The following is a 12,092-nucleotide window of genomic DNA, read 5'->3' as shown; positions in this document are numbered from 1 at the left end:
GGTATTGGATCAGCTACAATTATTCTTCATTCCACCTACTTTCAAACCAATATTGATATATCAGACCTTTTTCTTCTAATCTTACCTACCTTGACCAATTAATCTCTCCGAATCTTTATTTTGCGAGGAGATTTTATTTTTAGGATCGATATTGACTCACAGAGAGGTCAAAAAGTGATTGATTAATCTACAATCTCTCTCTTTCAATCGTTTTCCTAAATTTTTCAACAAGTAGCTTAATTTTGTCATAATTTTAAAAGTATTGTCGATTTGTTTAGTCAACTTTGATGCTACCCTCAAAAGTCCCAGTCTTGCATGACACTCGCACAAAAGATGCTCAGATTATGCTTGAGATAAATAAAGCGGTACCAAAATTGGATCGCAGAACACAGAAAAACACCAAAGTCACAAAGGCAACGAAAACCGAAATTAAACACGCGCGACGAATACCTAGGACGGAGTCGATACTCAACTATTAGTCTGATATGTGAATTGGCTTGTTCAAAAAAATTTAAACGAACAGTATATGCAAAAAGGCAAAAAACCAAGCTACTGTCGGAAAACAGTCCCTCAGAGTCTCCGAAATGAAAAAAGTTAAGCACAAAATTTTGAAATTTGAAAATCAAAGATTTCAAAAATTTGGAAATATCAATTAAAACAACTGGATCATTTACAAGCACTCAAAAAGTATTATCGTTCTAATGATTCCTGATATAATTCCAATTTGGTTCAAAACACTCGTAGAGTAAAATTGAAAAGCTGACGATGCTAGTCATAGCAAAAACTGCAACAAATTACCCAAAGCAGAAATCAAGTTAAATAGAACGTTTTTTTTGCGCGCGATATGTTGACAGTATTGTATGTACCACCAAAAAAACAGGCAATGATTTGCTCGAAAAAATTAACGCAATATATAAAAACCTTCAGATAACAAATGAAAAGGTAGATGCAAGCGTTGAACTGCTTTTTTGACATGAACATATGTGACAACTAGAAAAACAAAATTTCATGCAAGTGGTACCGTAAGCTTGCTGATATCTCGGACTGGAGCTGATCCTCAAGTATTAGTCTGTCGTGTAACTTGGCTTGTTTGGAAAAAGTAATAAAATAATGTATTCAAAAGGCAAACTCATCTTGTGTCGGAAAACATTCCCTCAAATTTTAAGAAAAGAAAAAAATTAAGTGATGGCTTCGAAAAGTGCAGCTCAAAAATTTCAAAATTTTAAAAAAAATTTTGTTTGAACAAGTGGACCAATTCCAGAAACTCAAAAACTATACTTTTTGTAATGATTGTCATATATGGAGTAGAGTTATTACCTGATAATGCTAGTCCTAGCAAAAACTTGAACAAAATACACAAAACAGAAATCAATTTAGAGAAAGTTTTTTGTGTTGACAATATTGTATGTATCACAAAATCAACAACCATAGTAAATGGTTGCTTGACGAAGTTATCGCCTTTTGTTTGTAGTTGTGCCACATTTTATCTACATAAATCCTGACCAAACTCAATCTGACCGTGAAACATAGAAAAAATTAGTAGCACAAATCAAAGACCTCAAGACATCAGACACGAAATCCATCTTTCGCAATACAGAATAGTTGAAGTAATGTCCCAGAGAGGTTGACTATTCCAGATCTTAAAAATCTTACTTTGAAATTTTGAGGGGGAAAAAGAACATCAGCTTTGTAAAGGACGCAGATATTATTGTACTTGTTGAAACCTTCATGACGACCGAAGAATAGTTGAACCAGTGGATCAATTCCAAGAACCCGAAAAATTAAATTTTGTAATGATTGTTGATATTTTTTGATATTGGTTGAAAACTCTTATATAGTAGAGTTAATAACCTGACAATGCTAATCATAGCAAAAAACTTAAGCAAATTACACAAAACAGACCTCAAGTTAGAAAATGGTAATTTGCGCGATATGTTGACAATAATTTATGTACCACGACATCAACAAACATAGGAAAAATTCGCTCAAAAAAGTTATCGCCTTATATAAAAACCTTCAGTTTACATTAGAAATTGTCGATGCAAACGGTGAACTGGTTTTTCATGGCATGAATATGTGTGATGGCAAGGAAAATTTTAAGCAAGTGGTTCCGTAAGCCTACTTATTCCTCTACCAATCTAAATTTTCGTAGTTATGTCCCCTTGCAACATAGGAAAACTGTTCCAGGAGACAATTTTAGTGCTCTTCTTTATAAAAATCTGCGGTAATGAATGCACAAAACACTTCTCGAATTCTGCGTAACAGATCGCGCCATGATAACATCTGCATAAATGCTGACCGCACAAAAGCTGACCGTGAAAAATCGAAAGAATTAGGAGCACAAATCAGAGACCTGAAGACATCAGACATGAAATAAATTATTTGCAAATTCAGAATAGTAAAAGCAAAGTACTAGAGAGGTTGAGTATACAAAATTTGAGAAAAATTACTTTGAAATATTGGGGGTGCAATAAAAAAGCAATAACTAACATCAGCTTTGTCAAAGAGTGAGATATTAATCTACTTGTTGAAACATTCATAAGGCTGGAAGTCACCTTTGATACAATTCGTACATTCCGAATGCCCGCCACAAAGAAATTCAAAAGAAGACCAATTGGGGGTCTGACAATAGCCCTCAGAAACAATCTGTATATCCTTTCTTTTAAGTTGTTTGCATATAAACATGTGATGGTATTGGATCAGCTACAATTATTCTTCATTCCACCTACTTTCAAACCAATATTGATATATCAGACCTTTTTCTTCTAATCTTACCTACCTTGACCAATTAATCTCTCCGAATCTTTATTTTGCGAGAAGATTTTATTTTTAGGATCGATATTGACTCACAGAGAGGTCAAAAAGTGATTGATTAATCTACAATCTCTCTCTTTCAATCGTTTTCCTAAATTTTTCAACAAGAAGCTTAATTTTGTCATAATTTTAAAAGTATTGTCGATTTGTTTAGTCAACTTTGATGCTACCCTAAAAAGTCCCAGTCTTGCATGACACTCCCACAAAAGATGCTCAGATTATGCTTGAGATAAATAAAGCGGTACCAAAATTGGATCGCAGAACACAGAAAGTCAACAAAAGTCACAAAGGCAACGAAAACCGAAAATAAACACGCGCGACGAATACCTAGGAGGGAGCCGATACTCAACTATTAGTCTGATATGTGAATTGGCTTGTTCAAAAAAATTTAAACGAACAGTATATGCAAAAAGGCAAAAAACCAAGCTACTGTCCCTCAAAGTTTCCGAAATGAAAAAAGTTAAGCACAAAATTTTGAAATTTGAAAATCAAAGATTTCAAAAATTTGGAAATATCAATTAAAACAACTGGATCATTTACAAGCACTCAAAATTTATTATCTTTCTAATGATTCCTGATATATTTCCAATTTGGTTCAAAACACTCGTAGAGTAAAATTGAAAAAGCTGACGATGCTAGTCATAGCAAAAACTGCAACAAATTACCCAAAGCAGAAATCAAGTTAAATAGAACGTTTTTTTTGCGCGCGATATGTTGACAGTATTGTATGTACCACCAAAAAAACAAGCAATGATTTGCTCGAAAAACTTAACGCATTATATAAAAACCTTCAGATAACAAATGAAAAGGTAGATGCAAGCGTTGAACTGCTTTTTTGACATGAACATATGTGACGACAAGAAAAACAAAATTTCATGCAAGTGGTACCGTAAGCTTGCTGATATCTCGGACTGGAGCTGATCCTCAAGTATTAGTCTGTCGTGTAACTTGGCTTGTTTGGAAAAAGTAATAAAATAATGTATTCAAAAGGCAAACTCATCTTGTGTCGGAAAACATTCCCTCAAATTTTAAGAAAAGAAAAAAATTAAGTGATGGCTTTGAAAAGTGCAACTCAAAAAATTCAAAAGTTTAAAAAATTTTGTTTGAACAAGTGGACCAATTCCAGAAACTCAAAAACTATACTTTTTGTAATGATTGTCATATATAGAGTAGAGTTATTACCTGATAATGCTAGTCCTAGCAAAAACTTGAACAAAATACACAAAACAGAAATCAATTTAGAGAAAGTTTTTTGCGCGATGTGTTGACAATATTGTATGTATCACAAAATCAACAACCATAGTAAATGGTTGCTTGACGAAGTTATCGCCTTTTGTTTGTAGTTATGCCACATTTTATCTACATAAATCCTGACCAAACTCAATCTGACCGTGAAACATAGAAAAAATTAGTAGCACAAATCGAAGACCTCAAGACATCAGACACGAAATCCATCTTTCGCAATACAGAATAGTTGAAGTAATGTCCCAGAGAGGTTGACTATTCCAGATCTTAAAAGTCTTACTTTGAAATTTTGAGGGGGAAAAAAGAACATCAGCTTTGTAAAGGACGCAGATATTATTGTACTTGTTGAAACCTTCATGACGACCGAAGAATATTTGAAGCAGTGGATCAATTCCAAGAACTCGAAAAATTAAAATTAAATTTTTGTAATGATTGTTGATATTTTTGATTTTGGTTGAAAACCCTTATATAGTAGAGTTAATAACCTGACAATGCTAATTATAGCAAAAAACAAAAAAGCAAATTACACAAAACAGACCTAAAGTTAGAAAATGGTTATTTGCGCGATATGTTGACAATAATGTATGTACCACGACATCAACAAACATAGGAAAAATTCGCTCAAAAAAGTTAACGCCCTATATAAAAACCTTCAGTTTACATTAGAAATTGTCGATGCAAACGGTGAACTGGTTTTTCATGGCATGAATATGTGTGATGGCAAGGAAAATTTTAAGCAAGTGGTTCCGTAAGCCTACTTATTCCTCTACCAATCTAAATTTTCGTAGTTATGTCCCATTGCAACATAGGAAAACTGTTCCAGGAGACAATTTTAGTGCTCTTCTTTATAAAAATCTGCGGTAATGAATGCACAAAACACTTCTCGAATTCTGCGTAACAGATCGCGCCATGATAACATCTGCATAAATGCTGACCGCACAAAAGCTGACCGTGAAAAATCGAAAGAATTAGGAGCACAAATCAGAGACCTGAAGACATCAGACATGAAATAAATTATTTGCAAATTCAGAATAGTAAAAGCAAAGTACTAGAGAGGTTGAGTATACAAAATTTGAGAAAACTTACTTTGAAATATTGGGGGTGCAATAAAAAAGTAATAACCAACATCAGCTTTGTCAAAGAGTGAGATATTAATCTACTTGTTGAAACATTCATAAGGCCCGAAGTCACCTTTGATACAAATCGTACATTCTGAATGCCCGCCACAAAGAAATTCAAAAGAAGACCAATTGGGGGTCTGACAATAGCCCTCAGAAACAATCTGTATATCCTTTTTTTTAAGTTGTTTCCATATAAACATATGATGGTATTGGATCAGCTACAATTATTCTTCATTGCACCTACTTTCAAACCAATATTGATATATCAGACCTTTTTCTTCTAATCTTACCTACCTTGACCAATTAATCTCTCCGAATCTTTATTTTGCGAGGAGATTTTATTTTTAGGATCGATATTGACTCACAGAGAGGTCAAAAAGTGATTGATTCATCTACAATCTCTCTCTTTCAATCGTTTTCTTAAATTTTTCAACAAGTAGCTTAATTTTGTCATAATTTTAAAAGTATTGTCGATTTGTTTACTCAACTTTGATGCTACCCTAAAAAATCCCAGTCTTGCATGACACTCCCCCAAAAGATGCTCAGATTATGCTTGAGATAAATAAAGCGGTACCAAAATTGGATCGCAGAACACAGAAAGTCACCAAAGTCACAAAGGCAACGAAAACCGAAATTAAACACGCGCGACGAATACCTAGGACGGAGCCGATACTCAACTATTAGTCTGATATGTGAATTGGCTTGTTCAAAAAAATTTAAACGAACAGTATATGCAAAAAGGCAAAACACCAAGCTACTGTCGGAAAACAGTCCCTCAGAGTCTTCGAAATGAAAAAAAGTTAAGCACAAAATTTTGAAATTTGAAAATCAAAGATTTCAAAAATTTGGAAATATCAATTAAAACAACTGGATCATTTACAAGCAATCAAAAAGTATTATCTTTCTAATGATTCCTGATATAATTCCAATTTGGTTCAAAACACTCGTAGAGTAAAATTGAAAAGCTGACGATGCTAGTCATAGCAAAAACTGCCACAAATTACCCAAAGCAGAAATCAAGTTAAATAGAACGTTTTTTTTGCGCGCGATATGTTGACAGTATTGTATGTACCACCAAAAAAACAAGCAATGATTTGCTCGAAAAACTTAACGCATTATATAAAAACCTTCAGATAACAAATGAAAAGGTAGATGCAAGCGTTGAACTGCTTTTTTGACATGAACATATGTGACAACTAGAAAAACAAAATTTCATGCAAGTGGTACCGTAAGCTTGCTGATATCTCGGACTGGAGCTGATCCTCAAGTATTAGTCTGTCGTGTAACTTGGCTTGTTTGGAAAAAGTAATAAAATAATGTATTCAAAAGGCAAACTCATCTTGTGTCGGAAAACATTCCCTCAAATTTTAAGAAAAGAAAAAAATTAAGCGATGGCTTTGAAAAGTGCAACTCAAAAAATTCAAAAGTTTAAAAAATTTTGTTTGAACAAGTGGACCAATTCCAGAAACTCAAAAACTATACTTTTTGTAATGATTGTCATATATAGAGTAGAGTTATTACCTGATAATGCTAGTCCTAGCAAAAACTTGAACAAAATACACAAAACAGAAATCAATTTAGAGAAAGTTTTGTGCGCGATGTGTTGACAATATTGTATGTATCACAAAATCAACAACCATAGTAAATGGTTGCTTGACGAAGTTATCGCCTTTTGTTTGTAGTTATGCCACATTTTATCTACATAAATCCTGACCAAACTCAATCTGACCGTGAAACATAGAAAAAATTAGTAGCACAAATCGAAGACCTCAAGACATCAGACACAAAATCCATCTTTCGCAATACAGAATAGTTGAAGTAATGTCCCAGAGAGGTTGACTATTCCAGATCTTAAAAGTCTTACTTTGAAATTTTGAGGGGGAAAAAGAACATCAGCTTTGTAAAGGACGCAGATATTATTGTACTTGTTGAAACCTTCATGACGACCGAAGAATATTTGAACCAGTGGATCAATTCCAAGAACTCGAAAAATTAAATTTTGTAATGATTGTTGATATTTTTTGATATTGGTTGAAAACTCTTATATAGTAGAGTTAATAACCTGACAATGCTAATCATAGCAAAAAACTTAAGCAAATTACACAAAACAGACCTCAAGTTAGAAAATGGTAATTTGCGCGATATGTTGACAATAATTTATGTACCACGACATCAACAAACATAGGAAAAATTCGCTCAAAAAAGTTATCGCCTTATATAAAAACCTTCAGTTTACATTAGAAATTGTCGATGCAAACGGTGAACTGGTTTTTCATGGCATGAATATGTGTGATGGCAAGGAAAATTTTAAGCAAGTGGTTCCGTAAGCCTACTTATTCCTCTACCAATCTAAATTTTCGTAGTTATGTCCCCTTGCAACATAGGAAAACTGTTCCAGGAGACAATTTTAGTGCTCTTCTTTATAAAAATCTGCGGTAATGAATGCACAAAACACTTCTCGAATTCTGCGTAACAGATCGCGCCATGATAACATCTGCATAAATGCTGACCGCACAAAAGCTGACCGTGAAAAATCGAAAGAATTAGGAGCACAAATCAGAGACCTGAAGACATCAGACATGAATTAAATCATTTGCAAATTCAGAATAGTAAAAGCAAAGTACTAGAGAGGTTGAGTATACAAAATTTGAGAATACTTACTTTGAAAAATTGGGGGTGCAATAAAAAAGTAATAACCAACATCAGCTTTGTCAAAGAGTGAGATATTAATCTACTTGTTGAAACATTCATAAGGCCCGAAGTCACCTTTGATACAAATCGTACATTCTGAATGCCCGCCACAAAGAAATTCAAAAGAAGACCAATTGGGGGTCTGACAATAGCCCTCAGAAACAATCTGTATATCCTTTTTTTTAAGTTGTTTCCATATAAACATGTGATGGTATTGGATCAGCTACAATTATTCTTCATTCCACCTACTTTCAAACCAATATTGATATATCAGACCTTTTTCTTCTAATCTTACCTACCTTGACCAATTAATCTCTCCGAATCTTTATTTTGCGAGGAGATTTTATTTTTAGGATCGATATTGACTCACAGAGAGGTCAAAAAGTGATTGATTAATCTACAATCTCTCTCTTTCAATCGTTTTCCTAAATTTTTCAACAAGTAGCTTAATTTTGTCATAATTTTAAAAGTATTGTCGATTTGTTTAGTCAACTTTGATGCTACCCTCAAAAGTCCCAGTCTTGCATGACACTCGCACAAAAGATGCTCAGATTATGCTTGAGATAAATAAAGCGGTACCAAAATTGGATCGCAGAACACAGAAAAACACCAAAGTCACAAAGGCAACGAAAACCGAAATTAAACACGCGCGACGAATACCTAGGACGGAGTCGATACTCAACTATTAGTCTGATATGTGAATTGGCTTGTTCAAAAAAATTTAAACGAACAGTATATGCAAAAAGGCAAAAAACCAAGCTACTGTCGGAAAACAGTCCCTCAGAGTCTCCGAAATGAAAAAAGTTAAGCACAAAATTTTGAAATTTGAAAATCAAAGATTTCAAAAATTTGGAAATATCAATTAAAACAACTGGATCATTTACAAGCACTCAAAAAGTATTATCGTTCTAATGATTCCTGATATAATTCCAATTTGGTTCAAAACACTCGTAGAGTAAAATTGAAAAGCTGACGATGCTAGTCATAGCAAAAACTGCAACAAATTACCCAAAGCAGAAATCAAGTTAAATAGAACGTTTTTTTTGCGCGCGATATGTTGACAGTATTGTATGTACCACCAAAAAAACAGGCAATGATTTGCTCGAAAAAATTAACGCAATATATAAAAACCTTCAGATAACAAATGAAAAGGTAGATGCAAGCGTTGAACTGCTTTTTTGACATGAACATATGTGACAACTAGAAAAACAAAATTTCATGCAAGTGGTACCGTAAGCTTGCTGATATCTCGGACTGGAGCTGATCCTCAAGTATTAGTCTGTCGTGTAACTTGGCTTGTTTGGAAAAAGTAATAAAATAATGTATTCAAAAGGCAAACTCATCTTGTGTCGGAAAACATTCCCTCAAATTTTAAGAAAAGAAAAAAATTAAGTGATGGCTTCGAAAAGTGCAGCTCAAAAATTTCAAAATTTTAAAAAAAATTTTGTTTGAACAAGTGGACCAATTCCAGAAACTCAAAAACTATACTTTTTGTAATGATTGTCATATATGGAGTAGAGTTATTACCTGATAATGCTAGTCCTAGCAAAAACTTGAACAAAATACACAAAACAGAAATCAATTTAGAGAAAGTTTTTTGTGTTGACAATATTGTATGTATCACAAAATCAACAACCATAGTAAATGGTTGCTTGACGAAGTTATCGCCTTTTGTTTGTAGTTGTGCCACATTTTATCTACATAAATCCTGACCAAACTCAATCTGACCGTGAAACATAGAAAAAATTAGTAGCACAAATCAAAGACCTCAAGACATCAGACACGAAATCCATCTTTCGCAATACAGAATAGTTGAAGTAATGTCCCAGAGAGGTTGACTATTCCAGATCTTAAAAATCTTACTTTGAAATTTTGAGGGGGAAAAAGAACATCAGCTTTGTAAAGGACGCAGATATTATTGTACTTGTTGAAACCTTCATGACGACCGAAGAATAGTTGAACCAGTGGATCAATTCCAAGAACCCGAAAAATTAAATTTTGTAATGATTGTTGATATTTTTTGATATTGGTTGAAAACTCTTATATAGTAGAGTTAATAACCTGACAATGCTAATCATAGCAAAAAACTTAAGCAAATTACACAAAACAGACCTCAAGTTAGAAAATGGTAATTTGCGCGATATGTTGACAATAATTTATGTACCACGACATCAACAAACATAGGAAAAATTCGCTCAAAAAAGTTATCGCCTTATATAAAAACCTTCAGTTTACATTAGAAATTGTCGATGCAAACGGTGAACTGGTTTTTCATGGCATGAATATGTGTGATGGCAAGGAAAATTTTAAGCAAGTGGTTCCGTAAGCCTACTTATTCCTCTACCAATCTAAATTTTCGTAGTTATGTCCCCTTGCAACATAGGAAAACTGTTCCAGGAGACAATTTTAGTGCTCTTCTTTATAAAAATCTGCGGTAATGAATGCACAAAACACTTCTCGAATTCTGCGTAACAGATCGCGCCATGATAACATCTGCATAAATGCTGACCGCACAAAAGCTGACCGTGAAAAATCGAAAGAATTAGGAGCACAAATCAGAGACCTGAAGACATCAGACATGAAATAAATTATTTGCAAATTCAGAATAGTAAAAGCAAAGTACTAGAGAGGTTGAGTATACAAAATTTGAGAAAAATTACTTTGAAATATTGGGGGTGCAATAAAAAAGCAATAACTAACATCAGCTTTGTCAAAGAGTGAGATATTAATCTACTTGTTGAAACATTCATAAGGCTGGAAGTCACCTTTGATACAATTCGTACATTCCGAATGCCCGCCACAAAGAAATTCAAAAGAAGACCAATTGGGGGTCTGACAATAGCCCTCAGAAACAATCTGTATATCCTTTCTTTTAAGTTGTTTGCATATAAACATGTGATGGTATTGGATCAGCTACAATTATTCTTCATTCCACCTACTTTCAAACCAATATTGATATATCAGACCTTTTTCTTCTAATCTTACCTACCTTGACCAATTAATCTCTCCGAATCTTTATTTTGCGAGAAGATTTTATTTTTAGGATCGATATTGACTCACAGAGAGGTCAAAAAGTGATTGATTAATCTACAATCTCTCTCTTTCAATCGTTTTCCTAAATTTTTCAACAAGAAGCTTAATTTTGTCATAATTTTAAAAGTATTGTCGATTTGTTTAGTCAACTTTGATGCTACCCTAAAAAGTCCCAGTCTTGCATGACACTCCCACAAAAGATGCTCAGATTATGCTTGAGATAAATAAAGCGGTACCAAAATTGGATCGCAGAACACAGAAAGTCAACAAAAGTCACAAAGGCAACGAAAACCGAAAATAAACACGCGCGACGAATACCTAGGAGGGAGCCGATACTCAACTATTAGTCTGATATGTGAATTGGCTTGTTCAAAAAAATTTAAACGAACAGTATATGCAAAAAGGCAAAAAACCAAGCTACTGTCCCTCAAAGTTTCCGAAATGAAAAAAGTTAAGCACAAAATTTTGAAATTTGAAAATCAAAGATTTCAAAAATTTGGAAATATCAATTAAAACAACTGGATCATTTACAAGCACTCAAAATTTATTATCTTTCTAATGATTCCTGATATATTTCCAATTTGGTTCAAAACACTCGTAGAGTAAAATTGAAAAAGCTGACGATGCTAGTCATAGCAAAAACTGCAACAAATTACCCAAAGCAGAAATCAAGTTAAATGGAACGTTTTTTTTTGCGCGCGATATGTTGACAGTACTGTATGTACCACCAAAAAAACAAGCAATGATTTGCTCGAAAAACTTAAATCATTATATAAAAACCTTCATTTTACAATTGAAAAGGTAGAAGCAAGCGTTGAACTGCTTTTTTGACATGAACATATGTGACGACAAGAAAAATAAAAATTCATGCAAATGTACCGTAAGCTTGCTGATATCTCTACAACTCTAAACTTTTGTAGTTATGCCCTATTGCAACATAAAAAAACTGTACGGGGCAACAATTTTTAATGCTCTTTTTTAAAGACAAATCTGCGATAAGGAATGCACAAAAAATTGCGTATCAAATCATGCTTTGATAACTTCTACCTAAATGCTGTCCGCACGAAAGCTGATTGCGAAAAATAGAAAATTTTTACTACATAAATCAAAGACCTCAAGACATCAGACACGAAATACATCTTTTGCAATTCAGAGAAGTAAAAGCAAATTCCTACATTGGAATACTGA

General features: G+C 33.5%; 1 protein-coding gene across 1 annotated transcript in view; it reads left to right on the top strand.

Moving 5' to 3' along the window:
* Positions 1–12,092, top strand: part of LOC142351238 (116 kDa U5 small nuclear ribonucleoprotein component-like) — a 664,445-nt gene that overhangs the window by 290,534 nt on the left and 361,819 nt on the right. The gene's annotated exons all lie outside the window — the stretch shown is intronic.

This window comes from Convolutriloba macropyga, chromosome 12 (assembly GCF_964194025.1).
Source record: "Convolutriloba macropyga chromosome 12, txConMacr16.3, whole genome shotgun sequence".
Lineage (NCBI taxonomy): Eukaryota > Metazoa > Xenacoelomorpha > Acoela > Convolutidae > Convolutriloba > Convolutriloba macropyga.
This window is presented reverse-complemented; position numbering and strand designations above follow the sequence as displayed.